Source organism: Ammospiza nelsoni, unplaced genomic scaffold (assembly GCF_027579445.1).
Source record: "Ammospiza nelsoni isolate bAmmNel1 unplaced genomic scaffold, bAmmNel1.pri scaffold_40, whole genome shotgun sequence".
In the NCBI taxonomy this organism is placed as follows: domain Eukaryota; kingdom Metazoa; phylum Chordata; class Aves; order Passeriformes; family Passerellidae; genus Ammospiza; species Ammospiza nelsoni.
The window spans coordinates 2,440,967-2,456,618 of record NW_026683188.1 but is presented as its reverse complement, the minus strand read 5'-3'; positions in this window follow the sequence as shown (position 1 = coordinate 2,456,618).

Genomic DNA, 15,652 nt, shown 5'->3' with positions numbered 1-15,652 from the left:
CCTTTTGCCACAACAGCTTCTGTTTCTTCGCTTCCCAATCCTCCATGCTTCCACCAAGTCTCACCAAGATGTCATGCTAGAGTCGGTGGTCATCTGTCTCTTCCTTCAAAAACCCATGACCCAACAGTCAGGACACAGCTTTGACCTAATTGGTCAATCAATCCAAAGAACCATCAGCAGAGTCCAATTAACAAATCCCTTTGGGTAAACCATGTCCATAACACATTGAACATGTGCCAAAGAACAGGAGCAGCAAATAGAGAGAAGAATGTTTTTCTCTTCTCTCTCTGAGCTTTCTGACTGCCTTCCCCAGGAAAAATTGTGGCAGAGAGAATTCTGTCTCTGTCTGTTCAAAGAGGATGTGAATCCCACAGCAGGGCATTGCAGAGATGCTGTGTGGGGACAAGGGCCTTGGGGAGCTGCAGCCTATTCCAGCCAGGACCAGGGCTGGAGTTGGAGCCTTGCTGGGGATGGTGTCCCTGGCACCCTGCATGTGTGGCAGCTGAGCAGAGCAGGACACGGGTGCTCTGCGTGGGCACGGTAGCTCTGGGTGGCAGAGGGAGAGCTTCAGGCCAGCAGCCATTCCCATCGGTAATCTGCTCTGGGGCTGGAGATGGTTTGGGACCTGCAGGGAAGGGGAAAAGGAGTGGTCTGGCTGTGGGAACAAGCACACCTGAGGCATTGCCCAAGCCTCAGCCCTGTCTGCAGGTGATCCACATTGCCCAGTGATCCCCAGTGACAGCAGATCCCAATCCCCTGCCTGCCCTTGACTCCAAGTCCTGCCCCATTCCTGTTTTCCCTGAGTCTGGGCTCCTGCTGGCCCAGGAAGAGGGGTCAGTGCCCACTGCTGTTTCCTCCAAGTGCCAGAGCAGGAATAGGGGCAACTCTGCTCCCATCTGATGGGTTGGGGATGGGATCAGCTCTGAGCTGTCCCACAGGGAAAGCTCTGGGAGGGAAGGGGCAGCAGGAGATGGGGGTATCTGTCTCTGGGGGCTGTTGGAGGATGGATTGTGTTGGATTGGGGCTTGTCCCCATGAGGGATCCATCTGCTTCCAGCTCTGCCATGTACACACCAGCCTCCATCAGGCAATGCCAGCAAGGCCAAGATGTCTCAATGTCCTCCTGGTGCCTCAGGCCCTGGGTGAACAGGGCTGTTAGAGATGCTGGCAGGGGACCAAGATCCCTCCTCCTCCTCACAGGGCATCTCTGCAAGCCCAATGAGCTCCAAGTGGCTGCATGGGGACAGGTGCCAGCTTCCCCATGTCCCTTGGAATGGGCACATCCTGCTCAGGGCCTGTGCCTGCCTGGGCCCAGAGACAGGGAATTGACTCAGGTGCTCTGGGAGGCCACAGTGGCTACAGGTGTCACAGGATGAGGGTCAGGGCATGGCGTATTCCTTTCTGGACTCTCCTCTGGGGCTGGAGCTTGGATGAGTTTGGGATCTGCAGGGAAAGGGATATGTGGTTGTCTGGATGTGGGAATTGTCATGGCTGAGCAATTCCCTAACCCTCAGCCTTGTCTGCAGGTGATCAACATTGCCCAGTGCTCCCCAGAGTCTGCAGTGACTGGAGATGCCAATTGCTCACCTGATCCCATGTGCCTTGTTCCCTATGTTCTCCCCATGCTGGGGCTGGGCTCAGCTCTGGGGTGTCCCAGAGGGAAAGCTCTGGGAGAGGAGGGGCATCAGGACATGGGGGATGTGGCTGTGGGGGCTGTTGGGGGATGGATTGTCTTGGAGGGGGGGGTTGTCTGTACTGGGGATCCAGCTGCCTTCAGCTCCTTACATGCCACCCTTGGCCCCCCAGGTGCCTGGGCCCTTGCAGGGGCAGCTGCCCCATGCAGGGAGCTGGAGGGATGCTGGGCAAGGGGGCTGGATGTGTGCCACAGGTGGGGTGGGCTCTGTGGCAGGGCTGGGGGCTGTGCCAAGCCAGGCTTTGGCGTGGGGACTGTCAGGGAGGGGACAGGGAGGTGTTTGGGAAGGGATAAAGGTGCTCCTGCCCTGCTGCAGCCTCAGCCAGTGCTGCTCAGAGCCAGAGGAAGATGAAGGTGGCTGTGCTCAGCATGGCCCTGCTCTTCTCCATCCTGCTGTGCCCCCAGCACAGGCCAAGGTGAGGCACCAGCCAAACACTGTCCCCACATCCTGCCCTTTGCAGCCTCCCATCGCACCCTTTTAGTCTCTGCAGAAACTTTCTCCCTGCTCTCTCCTCTGTGTCCTGTCCAGGCTCCCCAAACACCCTCCCACTGACTGTTCCCAAGGCCTTTCCTTCCATGTCCCCCCTCAATCCTTTGCCTTTCTTCCAGGCCACTGCAGCAGGATCCTCCTTGTACAACTCCCTGACTCAACCCCTCCAACCCCCTCTCAGTCCTGTCACTTTTGTCCTCACCTCTCGTCATTCTTCTGTCCCCACCAAGGCCCTGCCTTGCACTCCCATGTCCCCGCCCTGCAATTCCTTTCTCCTCCCCTGTACCTTACACCGTGCTCCTTCCACAACCCAGGATCAGGAGCACCTGGCAGAGGCAGGAGGAATCCCCCATTCCAAGGGCTGCAAGGGCTGCAAGGGGGGCACCCATGTCCCCTCCCAGCCCTAGGGCTACAGACCAGGGAGGAGATGCCTCAACTGCCTCAGCTGAATTTCTTCCCTCAGCCCTTGGCCCAGGAAGTCTCTGGCTGGAGCACAATCTCTAGAGAAGAGTTCCCACAAGGAAGAGAAAAGAAAGGAATTGTTTCTTCCCTTTCTCTCATCCCTGCCCCTTGTGCTGATTTTCTTGGCATCTCTTAGGAAAACCAACAGAAAAGCATCTGCAATGAGGTGTTTGCAGGGTCAGTTCCTAAACAGGGCCAAAGGAAGTTTTTCTTCCAGGGATGGGATTTCTTCAGACAGTTTAAAACATGACAGTTTCTAATCACTGGAAATCCAGAGGCCATAAAAACAGAGTTTGCAGTTGTAATGGTCCATTGTCCTCCCTCTTCCCATTGCTGATTTGTCACATCCCAACTCCAGAGGAGCAGATTATGAAAAGAAGTCCTGCAGGAAGTGTTGGAGGCCTAATCCCAGAGACTGGAAGAGTGAAATTGGGAAAAGATTTCCAGTTCTTTTCTTATCATAATGACCACAAATAGCTCTGTAGTCCATGGGCAATATCCAGATGAGGAGGCACGTTCCTGGTTTTTAATGCAAAATTGCAGTACTTTGGAAATTCCTTCTGGATTAGAACAAACCACAGGCCAATCCTTGACCCACTTTAGTTCCCAAATCAGAAATCATTCAACGTCTACCAAGATGTCTTTCTCTGCAGGTGTTCCAGATTGCAAGGCAAGATGAATTTTATTTGCCATCTGTATGGCAGTTTTCTTTATCTCTTCCACAACCACTCCTCCCTCCTTGGGGGACATCTGCTGATAACAGGCTATTGAATGTCACTGCATGGCTGATAAGAACTACAGCATCCCATTGGGAGATGCTCCACCCAGAGGGAAGAGCTAAGCATTCTAGCCAGATAGAACCTGGAGATTCTGGAATAGCTTCGGCATCTCAGGCGCCACTCCACAGCTGTGGAGCTGTGCCACCACTGTTCCATGGTTGGAGTTCCTGTGTCACCACTGTTCCATGGCTGCAGTTCCTGTGCCACCACTCTTCCATGGCTGGAGTTCCTGTGCCACTACTGTTCCATGGCTGTAGCTCCTGTGCCACCACTGTTCCATGGCTGTAGCTCCTGTGCTACCACTGTTCTGCCTTTTCCATGCTCACTCCACTGCTGCTCAAAAGCTGTGCTGTGCTGTTTCATCATGGTTCCTCTGCTCCTCCACCACTGCTCCTCTGCTGCTCCAACACTGCTCATCTCCCACTGTTCCACTGCTCCTTCTCTGCTCCTCCCCTGCTCCCCTGGTGTTCCACAGATGCTGCTTCTGTTCTAGTGCTGCTGCCACAGCTGCAGAGTCACAGAGAGGGAAACACTGGGGCTGCCACAGCTGTGGTGCCATAGTGAGGGGAATGTTAGGGTGGCTGCTGCTGTAGTGTCATAAAAGGCAACACTGGGGCTGCCAATGCTATGGTGTCACTGAGAGGGGAATGTTGGGTGGCTGCTGCTCTGTTTGTCCCCAGGCAGCCACTGAGGGCTCATGGGGCAAACAGAGCTGCCAGGGCAGGAGGAGGGGTGTTGGGCACCTGCCAGCATCTCTGAGAAGCTCTGTTTAACCAGGACCCCAGGCACCAGGAAGATACGCAGACATCTTGGCCTTCCCGCAAGGAAAATCCACCCAGAAGTGGTTCCCAACAGCTGTCAAAGGCTGTGATTCTTATTTGCCATTCCAGGGCATTAGTGGAGGCTACTGCTTCTCTCTTTCCACAGGGACCCTGTGGATCCATCAGAGACGTGTTGTGGGCCAGAGGAACTTTCCCTACACTTGTGCCAGCATGTCAGGAAGGATGAGTAACATTTGCAGAACCTATTTTGCAACAGGCTTTTCAGCACAGCAACATCCTGGAGCTGATGGAGCAGTTCCAGAGCAGGCTGCCAAGACACTGCAAGGGCTGGAGCACCTCTGGGACAGGCTTGGAGAGTCGGGGCTTTTCCGTGTTGTCCTGCTTCAGGGCAAATTTGGGAGAGAAGCTCTGAAGCTGTTCCTTTGGAAGCAAATTGAAGCATACCCACCTGTAGCTGGATCATGAAAAATACTTCATTGGAGAAAAGTGGAAAAAACTGTCCATTTCACAGAGAAAGCATTCACCAGCACAAAGAAAATTGAACAATAAAAAAGAGTAAAATTTCTTGCTGCTCCAAAAGACTAGACAAACTCAGAAGGTCCCCTCTGTGGACTGTAGCTCTGCTCACTCAGTCTCTTCTCAGTCCCTCCAAGGCTGGACATGCTGCTGAGAGAGACATGACCAGTGACTCTAGCATGACATCTTGGTGAGACTTGTGGAAGCATGGAGGGTTGGGAAGCGAAGAAACAGAAGCTGTTGTGGCAAAAGGGACATTGTGGAGAGTGGAAGTTTGAAGCAGAAGAGGCCCTGAGAGGCAAGGCAGATTCTGTCTGTTGAACCTCTGCGTGTCATGGTGTTGGCAGCTGGGCAGCCTTGGCCCAAAGCTGATGGGCCCTGGCTGTGCAGGGAGGGAATCATGCCCCATCAGTGCATGTTCCTGCTTAGGAGCTGGACACGTTGCCTGGCAGGAGAAAATGACAGGGAGACAGTCTGCAGCTGCCCCAGACTGCATGGTCCTGCACAGACCCATCCCCTGTGGGCACCCCCTGCTCCATGCTCTATCCATTGCCAAGATCAAGAAATGAATGCCCTGCTTAGCTGGGGCTGTGCATTAGTTCTGGCAGCACCACTCTCCCCTTCCCGTCGTGCTGGGCCAGGAGAGGAGCAGGAGGCTCTCCTGGCACTGGCAGCTGTGTCCCTGCTGCCAAAGGCTGGGCTGAAGTGCACCCTGAGCCCCAGCATCTCAGCTGCCCGGGCACATGCCATGGGGCAGGCCAGGCTCCCTTGCCTTACTGGGGCTCTGGGGGGCCCGGCAGTGTTTCCTGGATGTGCCCCAGTGCCACAGCTCACCTGGGACACTTGGATTCAGGGCAGCACTGAGGGCAAAGTTCCTCACTCAGGCACACTTGCTTGGATGCTGAGATCCACATGGCAATGTCTCTGGGCACCCCTCAGCATGCTCAAGGGCATCAAGGAGCTCTCGTGCCCCTCTTGGCCTTTCAGGCTGTGTACCTGTAGACCATGCTTGCAGTCGATGATTCAGGTGACAGGAGACAGGCACAATTGAGCAAGCAAACAAAACAACAGGTCTACCCCAGCTGCAGGGGACACCAGGTCTACCCCAGCTCCGGAGCTGCCGGGAGTCAGCCTTTCCCTCTGGTGGCGGGTGCTGGCCGGGGACACCAGGTCTACCCCGGCACCGGCAGGACACCAGGTATACCTCGGTACAGCGGGACACCAGGTCTACCTCGCACGAGCGGGACACCAGGCTTACCACAAGCTGTAGTACAACAGATCTACCCCGGTGCCTTGGCTGCCATAGGCAAAGTCCGGCTGGGGACACCAGGTCTACCCCGGGCCCTAGGACAACAGGTCTACCCTGGTGCCTTGGCTGCCGTAGGCTAAGTCCGGCCAGGGACCCCAGGTCTACCCGGAGCCCTAAGACAAAAGGTCTACCCAAAAGCCTGGGCAGCTGTAGGAAAAGTCCGGCCAGAGACACCAGATCGACCTCGGTCCGCCGGGACACCAGGTCTACCTCGCTCCGCTGGGATACCAGGTCTCCCATGGCTTTGGCGGGACATCGGGTCTACCCCACTCCGCCGGGACACCAGGTCTTCCTCGCCCCGGCGGGACACCAGGTCTACCTTGCCCTAGCAAGACACCAGGTCTACCACGCTCAGCTGGGACACCAGGTCTACCCCGGGCTGTAGGACAACAGGTCTACCCCGGTGCCTTGGCTTCTGTAGGCTAAGTCTGGCCGGGGAAACAAGGTCTACCCTGGGCCCTAGGAACACAGGTCCACCCCGGTGCATCGGCTGCCATAGGAAAAATCTGGCCGGAGACACCAGGTCTACCCCGCCCCAGCGGGACACAAGGTCTACCTTGTTCCGGCGGGACACCAGGACTACCACGCTCCTCTGGGACACCAGGTCTACACCGGGCTGTAGGACAACAGGTCCACCCCGAGGCCCGGGACACCAGGTCTACCCCGCGCCCTGAGCTTCCAAAGGCTAAGTCCGGCCGGGACACCAGGTCTACCCCGAGACCAGGGATACTAGGTCTACCTCGAGGCCCAGGACACCAGGTCTACCCCTGGTCCCAGGACAACAGGTCTACCCCGCGCCCTGGGCTTTTGAAGGCTAAGTCTGGCCGGGACACCAGGTCTACCCCGGGCCCTAGGACACCAGGTCTACCCCGAGGCCCGGGACACCGGGTCTACCCTGGGGCCCGGGACACCAGGTCTACCCCGGGTCTTGGGACACCAGGTCTACCCTGGTGCCGGGGACACCAGGTCTACCCCGGGGCCCAGGACACCAGGTTTACCCCAGGTCTTAGGACACCAGGTCTACCCCGAGGCCCGGGAAACCAGGTCTACCCTGGGGCCCGGGACACCAGGTCTACCCCGGGTCTTGGGACACCAGGTCTACCCTGATGCCGGGGACACCAGGTCTACCCCAGGGCCCGGGACGCCAGGTCTACCCCAGGACATGGGACACCAGGTCTGCCCCAGGGCCTGGGACACATGGTCTACCCTGGGGCCCGGGACACCAGATCTACCCCGGGTGTTAGGACACCAGGTCTACCCTGGTGCCGGGGACACCAGGTCTACCCCGGGGCCCAGGACACCAGGTTTACCCCGGGTCTTAGGACACCAGGTCTACCCCGGGACATGGGACACCCAGTCTGCCCCAGGGCCTGGGACACCAGGTCTACCCTGGGGCCCGGGACGCCAGGTCTACCCCAAGCCCTGGGCTGCCAAAGGCCGTCTAGCCGCACACCAGGTCTACCCCGAGCCCGGGACACCAGGCCTACCCCGGGGCACGGGAGAGCAGTTCTAACCCGGGTCCCGGGACAACAGGTCTACCTCGGGGCCTGGGACACCAGGTCTACCCCGGCGCCTAGGACACCAGGTTTTCCCCGGGCCCTTAGACAACAGGTATACCTTGGGGCACGGGAAATCCAGTTCTACCCTGAGTCCTGGGAAAACTAGTCTGCCCCGGGGCCTAGGATACCAGGTCTACCCTGGGGCCCGGGACACCAGGATTACCCTGGGTCCCAGGACAACAGGTCTTCTCTGCACGCTTGGCTGCCGAAGGCTGTCCGGCCAGGACACCAGGTGTTCCTGGGGGCCCAGGACACCTGGTCTACCCCGTGGCCCCGGACAATAGGTCTACCTCGGAGCCTGGGACACTAGGTCTTCCCCAAGCCCTGGGCTGCCGAAGGCTATGTCCACCTGGGAAAACCGGTCTGCCATGGGGCCCAGGCGGCTGTGGGCAGAGGCCAGCCAGGGACACCCGGTCTACCCCGGGGCCCGGGACACCTGATCTACCCAGAGGCCTAGGACAGCAGGCCTACCCCGGGGCCTGGGACACCAGGTTTACCCTGGGGCCCGGGACAACAGGTCTATCTCGGAGGCCTGGGCAGACGAAGGCTAAGTCCGGCCGGGACACGAGGTCTACCCCGGGGCCCGGGACACCAGGCCTACCCTGGAGCCTAGGACACCAGGTCTTCCCGGGGCCTTGGGACACCAGGTCTACCCTCGGGCCTGGGACACCAGGTCTAACCTGGGGCCCAGGACAACAGGTCTACCCACAGGCCTTAGGATAACAGGTCTACCCTAGGTCCGGGGACACCAGGTACACCCTGGGGCCCAGGACTCAGGTCTACCTCGGACCCTGGGACAGCAGGTCTACCCCGGGGCCTGGGACAACAGGTCTACCCCGAGCCCTGGGCTGCTGAAAGCAAAGTCCGGCTGGGACACCAGATCTACCTCAGTCCGCCGGGACACCAGGTCTACCTTTTTCCCCCGAGACACCAGGTCTACCTCCCTCCGGCAGGACAACAGGTCTACCCCGACCCGGTGGGACACCAGGTCTACCCCAACCCAGCGGGACACCAGGTCTACCTCGCTCCGCCGGGACACCAGGTCTCCCATGGCTTTGGCAGGACATCGGGTCTACCCCGCTCTGCTGGGACACCAGGTCTACCTCACCCTGGCGGGACACCAGGTGTTAAAGTCCGCCCGAAATGAACGGGTGACGAATGATTTTTGGGTGCAAAAATAACCAACACAAGGCACAGGGTTTTTGCAGTAACAAATCAACAAGGTGCAATTTTATTGATTATAACCACAGCTAAATATGCATTTGGTTAAGGGATCCAGGGAAGAGAAGGGTAAGACAAGGAAAAAAGGGAGGAAAGAAGGTCAGGGAATGGGGTATAGTTACCAAAACGTGATGTCTTCGGGGTCCCGCCGCCGAAACTCGCTGGTACACACCTTGGGGAGATCTCAAAGGACAGTCGGACCGAACCCCAATATATATACTGTTCTTGGATGGGGGAAGGGTGGCTGAAATTAGGTTTCCATGGAGGGGAGAAGTCCATTGTTTTCATGGCCGAATGCACACAGGTACATTAGGTTTTTCCCCCTCCCTGAGTTGGAAGGGAGTACAGTCCCAGTCTCTGGAAGGAGGTTGCTGGGGGGGTGCCATGGGGATGCCATGGGGGTGCCAGAGGGGTTCTTGGTTCCTTGATGAGGGGATTCGCATCTCGGTTGGTCCGTCACGGTGGTTGAAGACAGGCAAGAGGGGTCTTCTCATGGAGCGGGGGGGAGCCACCCCAGAGCTCAGTCCAGCCAGGTCAGGAGTTTGGAAGAAAGTCCAGTTCAATTGTCCAGAAAAGGGCGGCATGCCCCCTTCGAGAACAGCATGGCATGTTCTGCAAGCATCACTTTCGAACACACTAGATAAGCAGGAGACTTTCTTTCCCAACTGGCTCAGCAGTTTTAACCCTTCGGTAGTCTTTTCTCATGACAATTGTGAGGCAAAAAAAATGAAGGATTTTCGGATGGACTTCTACACCAGGTCTACCCCGGGCTGTAGGACAACAGGTCTACCCCGGTGCCTTGGCTTCTGTAGGCTAAGTCTGGCCGGGGAAATCAGGTCTACCCCGGGCCCTAGGAACACAGGTCCACCCCGGTGGATCGGCTGCCATAGGAAAATTCTGGCCGGAGACACCAGGTCTATCCTGCTCAGCCAGAACACCAGGTCTACCTCGCTCGGGTGGGAAAACAGGCCTATCTCAGTCCGGTGGGACACCAGGTCTACCTCATTCCGCTGAGACACCAGGTCTACCCTGCCCCAGCAGGACACCACTTCTACCTCGTTCCGGCGGGACACCAGGTCTACCATACTCTGCCAGGACACCAGGTCTACCTCATTCTGGCGGGACACCAGGTCTACCATGCTCCGCTGGGACACCAAGTCTACACCAGGCTGTAGGACAACAGGTCTACTGTGATGCCCGGGACACCAGGTCTACCCTGGGGCCCGGGACACCAGGTCGACCTCGGGGCCTGGGAGACCAGGTCTACCCCGAGCCCTGGGACACCTGGTCTACCCCCGGGCCCGGCAAACCAGGTCTACCTCAGGGCCCGGGACACCAGGTCTACCCCAGGGCACAGGACACCAGGTCTACGTTGGGCCTGTCCTGGTTTAGGGCAAATTTGTTAAAGAATCTGCAAAGGGGGGCCCCTCTAGAAAGCAAAACCCATGCAGCCCCTCTCCCCAACCGGTTCGGGAAAAAATTTCTTGGAGAGAGGTGGAAAGAACCTGTTTATTTGACTGGCCCAGCACCCCCCAGCACACAAAATGAACAATACCAGCTGACACCGCTCTGAGAAAGATGACAAAATCAGAAAGTCTCTTTCGGGGGAGGTTGCTCTGTTCTCAGTCCCTCCAGCGCTGGGCCAGCTGCTGCAGCCGAACGGTGCAAACCCTCGGTGTTTCCCGGGTCCCAGTCCGGAGCAGGTTCGAGATGGTCACAGGAACAGGAGAGAAGAAACAGTCCGGGAAGGAATTTGGACTGTTTAGCTAAACTAGCTAATAAGCAGAAGCAAAAGTGAGAGGAGAAGCAAGAGCAGAAGAAGAGCAAGCAAGCAAAGCAGCAAGCTGAAAGCAAGAAGTGAAAAACAGCCCTATGTATACTGCCTGTCTCTCTGTCCCTGATAAGAGAAACCCAAACAAAACTTCCACTCTTCAGAGTCGGACTTAAAGGCACAGAACAGATGAATGGGGATACAAGCATCATAATGTCACCCCAGGACATTCCACCCCTTATCCCCATATCATCAACATACTACAACACATCATGCATTATTCATACAAAATTTCCATCTGTTTCCCCAAAATTACAAGCAATACCCATCATGCCTTCATCACATCCCCACACTGGACCACTGAATCCAGGTCCTATATTACAGAGCTGCAGGATTCCCCCTTTTCACTTTAGTCACTTAAAGCTCCATCTATCACTTACTCAGACCTTTGACACTTACACATTTCCTTCTCCATCTTCCACTTGCCCAGACCTTCAACTCTTACACATTTCCTTCTATCTCATGTCTGTATGGTTTAATGTACAGACAATGGCAGTAACATCCAATGAACAGTGATATTGCATACCATTCTTACCCCACAATCAGATCTTCCTGAGGTACACATCGTGTTATTCCATCTCTTTGCATTATCCACCACGTGCAACCTGGTCCCTGAGCAAAGACAACCCCACGAATGGGTTTGTCTGTACTCGAGGCAGAATTGATCCACACAGTCTTCCCTAACAAACCTCTGATATGTACCACTGGGACTTTGTCTCCTTCTATTATATTCAGGGACTCAGACTGGGCAGGACCTGCTCAGTGGAGCAGGTGAAACCTCGGGTGTTAACTAACCAGGTGGCCTTTGCTAAATGCTGCTCCCAATTCTTGAAAGATCCCCCACCCAAAGCTTTCAACTGGGTTTTTAGTAGTCCATTGTACCTCTCCACTTTTACTGCAGCTGGTGCATAGTAGGGGATATGGTACACCCACTCAATGCCATGTTTCCTAGCCCAGGTATTGATAAGGCTGTTCTTAAAATGAGTCCCGTTGTCTGACTCGATCCTCTCAGGGGTGCCATGTCTCCACAGAACTTGCTTTTCAAGGCCCAGGATGGTGTTCCGGGCTGTAGCATGAGACACAGGGTAGGTCTCCAACCATCCAGTGGTGGCTTCCACCATGGCCAGCACGTAGTGCTTGCCCTGGCGTGTCTGGGGCAGTGTGATGCAGTCAATCTGCCAGGCCTCCCCATACTTGTACTTAGACCACCGCCCACCATACCACAGGGGCTTCACTCGCTTGGCCTGCTTGATGGCAGCACACATCTCACAGTCATGGATAACCTGAGAAATACTGTCCATGGTTAGATCCACCCCTCGGTCTCGTGCCCATTTATAGGTGGCATCTCTGCCCTGGTGGCCTGAGGCATCATGGGCCCATCTAGCTAGGAATAACTCTCCCTTATGTTCCCAATCTAGGTCTATTTTGGACACCCCTATCTTTGCAGCTTGGTCTACCTGCTCATTGTTCTGGTGCTCCTCATTGGCCCTACTCTTGGGTACATGGGCATCTACATGGCGGACTTTCACAGGTAGGCTCCCTACCCTGGTAGCAATGTCTTTCCACTCATCAGCAGCCCAAACTGGTTTCCCTCTGCGTTGCCAGTTAGCCGTTTTCCACCTCTCCAGCCATCCCCACAGTGCATTGGCTACCATCCATGAGTCAGTGTAGAGGTAGAGCTTTGGCCACTTCTCTCTCTCAGCAATGTCCAGGGCCAGTTGAACAGCTTTGAGTTCAGCCAGTTGGCTTGATCCACCTTCTCCTTCGGTAGCTTGTGCAACCTGTCGAGTGGGGCTCCATACGGCTGCTTTCCACTTCCGGTTCATCCCTACAAAGCGACAGGAACCGTCAGTGAAAAGAGCGTAGCGTGTTTCCTCTGGGGGCAGTTGGTTATAGGGAGGAGCCTCTTAAGCACATATCACTGGTTCTTGTTCCTCTTCATCTGTGACACCAAAATTCTCACCTTCGGGCCAATTTGTAATGACCTCCAAAATCCCAGGGCGATTCAGTTTACCTATACGGGCACGCTGAGTGATGAGAGCAATCCACTTGCTCCATGTAGCACTGGTGGCATGGTGAGTTGAAGGAACCTTGCCTTTGAACATCCACCCCAGCACTGGTAGTCGGGGTGCCAGGAGGAGTTGTGCTTCAGTGCCTATTACCTCCGAGGCAGCCTGGACTCCTTCATAGGCAGCCAGGATTTCTTTCTCTGTTGGAGTATAGTTGGCTTCAGACCCCCTGTAGCTTTGACTCCAAAATCCCAGTGGTCGACCCCGAGTTTCCTCAGGCACCTTCTGCCAAAGGCTCCAGGACAAGACATGGTTCCCGGCTGCAGAGTAGAGCATGTTCTTTACCTCTGGTCCTGTCCTGACTGGGCCAAGGGCTACTGCATGGGCAATCTCCTGCTTGATCTGGACAAAGGCTTGTTGCTGCTTAGGGCCCCACTGGAAATTGTTCTTCTTGTGGGTGACCAGGTAAAGAGGGCTCACGATCTGACTGTACTCAGGAATATGCATCCTCCAAAAACCCATTTCACTCCCAGGAATTGAATCTCATGAGCTGGTCCCTTTACTTTGCTCTTTTTAATGGCGAAACCAGCTCCCAGGAGGATCTGGATGATTTCCTTCCCTTTCTCAAACACTTTCACAGCTGTGTTCCCCCACACAATGATGTCATCAATATACTGCAGATGTTCTGGAGCTTCTCCCCTTTCTAGTGCGGTCTGGATCAGTCCATGGCAGATGGTGGGGCTGTGCTTCCACCCCTGGGGCAGTCGGTTCCAGGTGTACTGCACTCCCCTCCATGTGAAAGCAAACTGAGGCCTGCATTCTGCTGCCAGAGGAATGGAGAAAAATGCATGCATTGGCAATGTCTATAGTGGCATACCACTTTGCTGCCTTGGACTCAAGCTCATACTGGAGCTGTAACATGCCTGGCACGGCAGCACTCAGTGGTGGAGTCACTTCATTCAATGCACGGTAGTCCACAGTCAATCTCCATTCTCCTTCAGATTTTCGCACAGGCCAAATGGGGCTGTTGAAGGGTGAGTGGGTCTTGCTGACCACCCCTTGGCTCTCCAGCTCTGGGATCATCTTATGGATGGGGATCACAGCATCTCGAGTGGTCCTATACTGCCATCAATGCACTATGGAAGTGGCAATTGGCACTCGTTGCTCTTCTCCTGTCAGGCATCCTACTGCAGATGGATCCTCAGAAAACCCAGGCAAGGTGTTCAACTGCTTGACACCCTCTGTCTCTACAGCAGCTATTCCAAATGCCCATCTGAGTCCCTTTGGGTCTTTGAAATACCCACTTCGAAGGTAGTCTATGCCCAAAATACATGGGGCCTCTGGGCCAGTCACAATAGGATGCTTCTTCCACTCATTTCCCGTTAGGCTCACATCAGCTTCCACCAAAGTGAAATCCTGGGATCCCCCTGTCACACCAGCAATAGAAACAGACTCTGTCCCCACATATCTTCATGGGATTAATGTGCATTGTGCACCAGTATCGACCAAAGCCTTGTACTCTTGTGGTTCCAATGTGCCAGGCCAACGAATCCACACAGACCAGAAAACACGATTTTCCCTGGCCTCTACCTGGCTAGAGGCAGGGACACCAGGTCTACCCTGGCCCCGGCCAGGAACACCAGGTCTACCCCGGATCCGGTGGGACACCAGGTCTACCCCAGAGCCTGGGAAACCAGGTGTACCCCGGGGCCCTAGGACACCAGGTCTACCACGGGTCTTATGACACAAGGTCTACCCCGGGGCCGGGGACACCAGGTCTACCCCGGGCCTTTGGACACATGGTCTACCCCGGGGCGGGGACACCAGGTCCACCCCAGGGCCCGGGACACCAGGTCTACCCCGGGGTTGGGGACACCAGCTCTACCCCGGGCCTGTAACACCAGGTCTACCCTGGATTGATCGGGACACCAGGTCTACCCTGGGGCCGGGGACACCAGGTCTACCCCGAGGCCCAGGGCACCAGGTCTACCCCAGATCCGGCGGGACACCAGGTCTACCGCGGCCCCAGGGCCAGCGGGGGTCGGCCTTGCCCCCGGGTGGCATGCGCCGTCCGGGGACACCAGGTCTACCTCTCTCCGGCGGGACTTAGTCAAATTTCGGTGGGTGCCGGGTAGACCTGTTGTCGCGGCCGGCTGCGGAAGTTCACCAAGGGGTCGCTGTTGTCGGCCACCTCCGGCTGCGTCATCGTAAGAGGCGGCCTGCGGCAGCGCCTTCTCCCGGTCAAGCTCCATCGGTCCTCTTGGAGGCCTCGGTGGTTTCGGACTCATCTGTCCGTATTATGAGAGCCAGGTGACGGGCCACATCCCCGCAGGTTGGTTTCACCCCGTGCCTGTGTCTAAGGCAGAGTGGAGTGGCTGCGCTGGTGCGGTCGGCAGGGCAAAGCAAGTGCCGCCTAGCCGGGGCGACTCCATGTGGCCTTGTCCCAGTTCCCATGGCTGGGTTGCCATGCAAGCCCGTGGGTTTTTTTCCGCGGTTTAGGCGCGCCGGCGTGCGGGCAGAGTGGGGGCACCCGCCTGGCCGGCCTCCGCCGATCTTTTTAATTTTTCTCCGGTGGCCCTAAGCCCCAGCACTGAGAAGCGTTGCGACGAAGGCGCATGCGGGCCACGCGAAAAGCGAGGGCGGCGAGAGAGAAGGGAGCGAGCGGGATGCCGGTGAGTCCATGGGGGAGTGAGTCTCGTAACTAGTCCCCGGGTCCCCTCCTTCCTCGGCCGCGCCAGATCGATGAGGCTTTTCGGGTGGCGTCGGAGAGGGCCCTTGGCCAGCCGGCTCTCCTTCCGGGGCTTCTCTGTCACGGGGAAGTCACGGCGGGGGTGTCCGGTGCTCGGGCAGGGCGGTCTCCTCTTCAGTTCGCTTCCTGTCGCAGGTGAGGTGTCGCCCCTCCCACTGCCGGGGAGGGCGTCTTTACCGACCCCAGCTGTGTGACGGCCACGTGGCCCCGCTAGCCTTCAGGTGTCCTTAAAAAACCACGCGAGGTGCCGGTG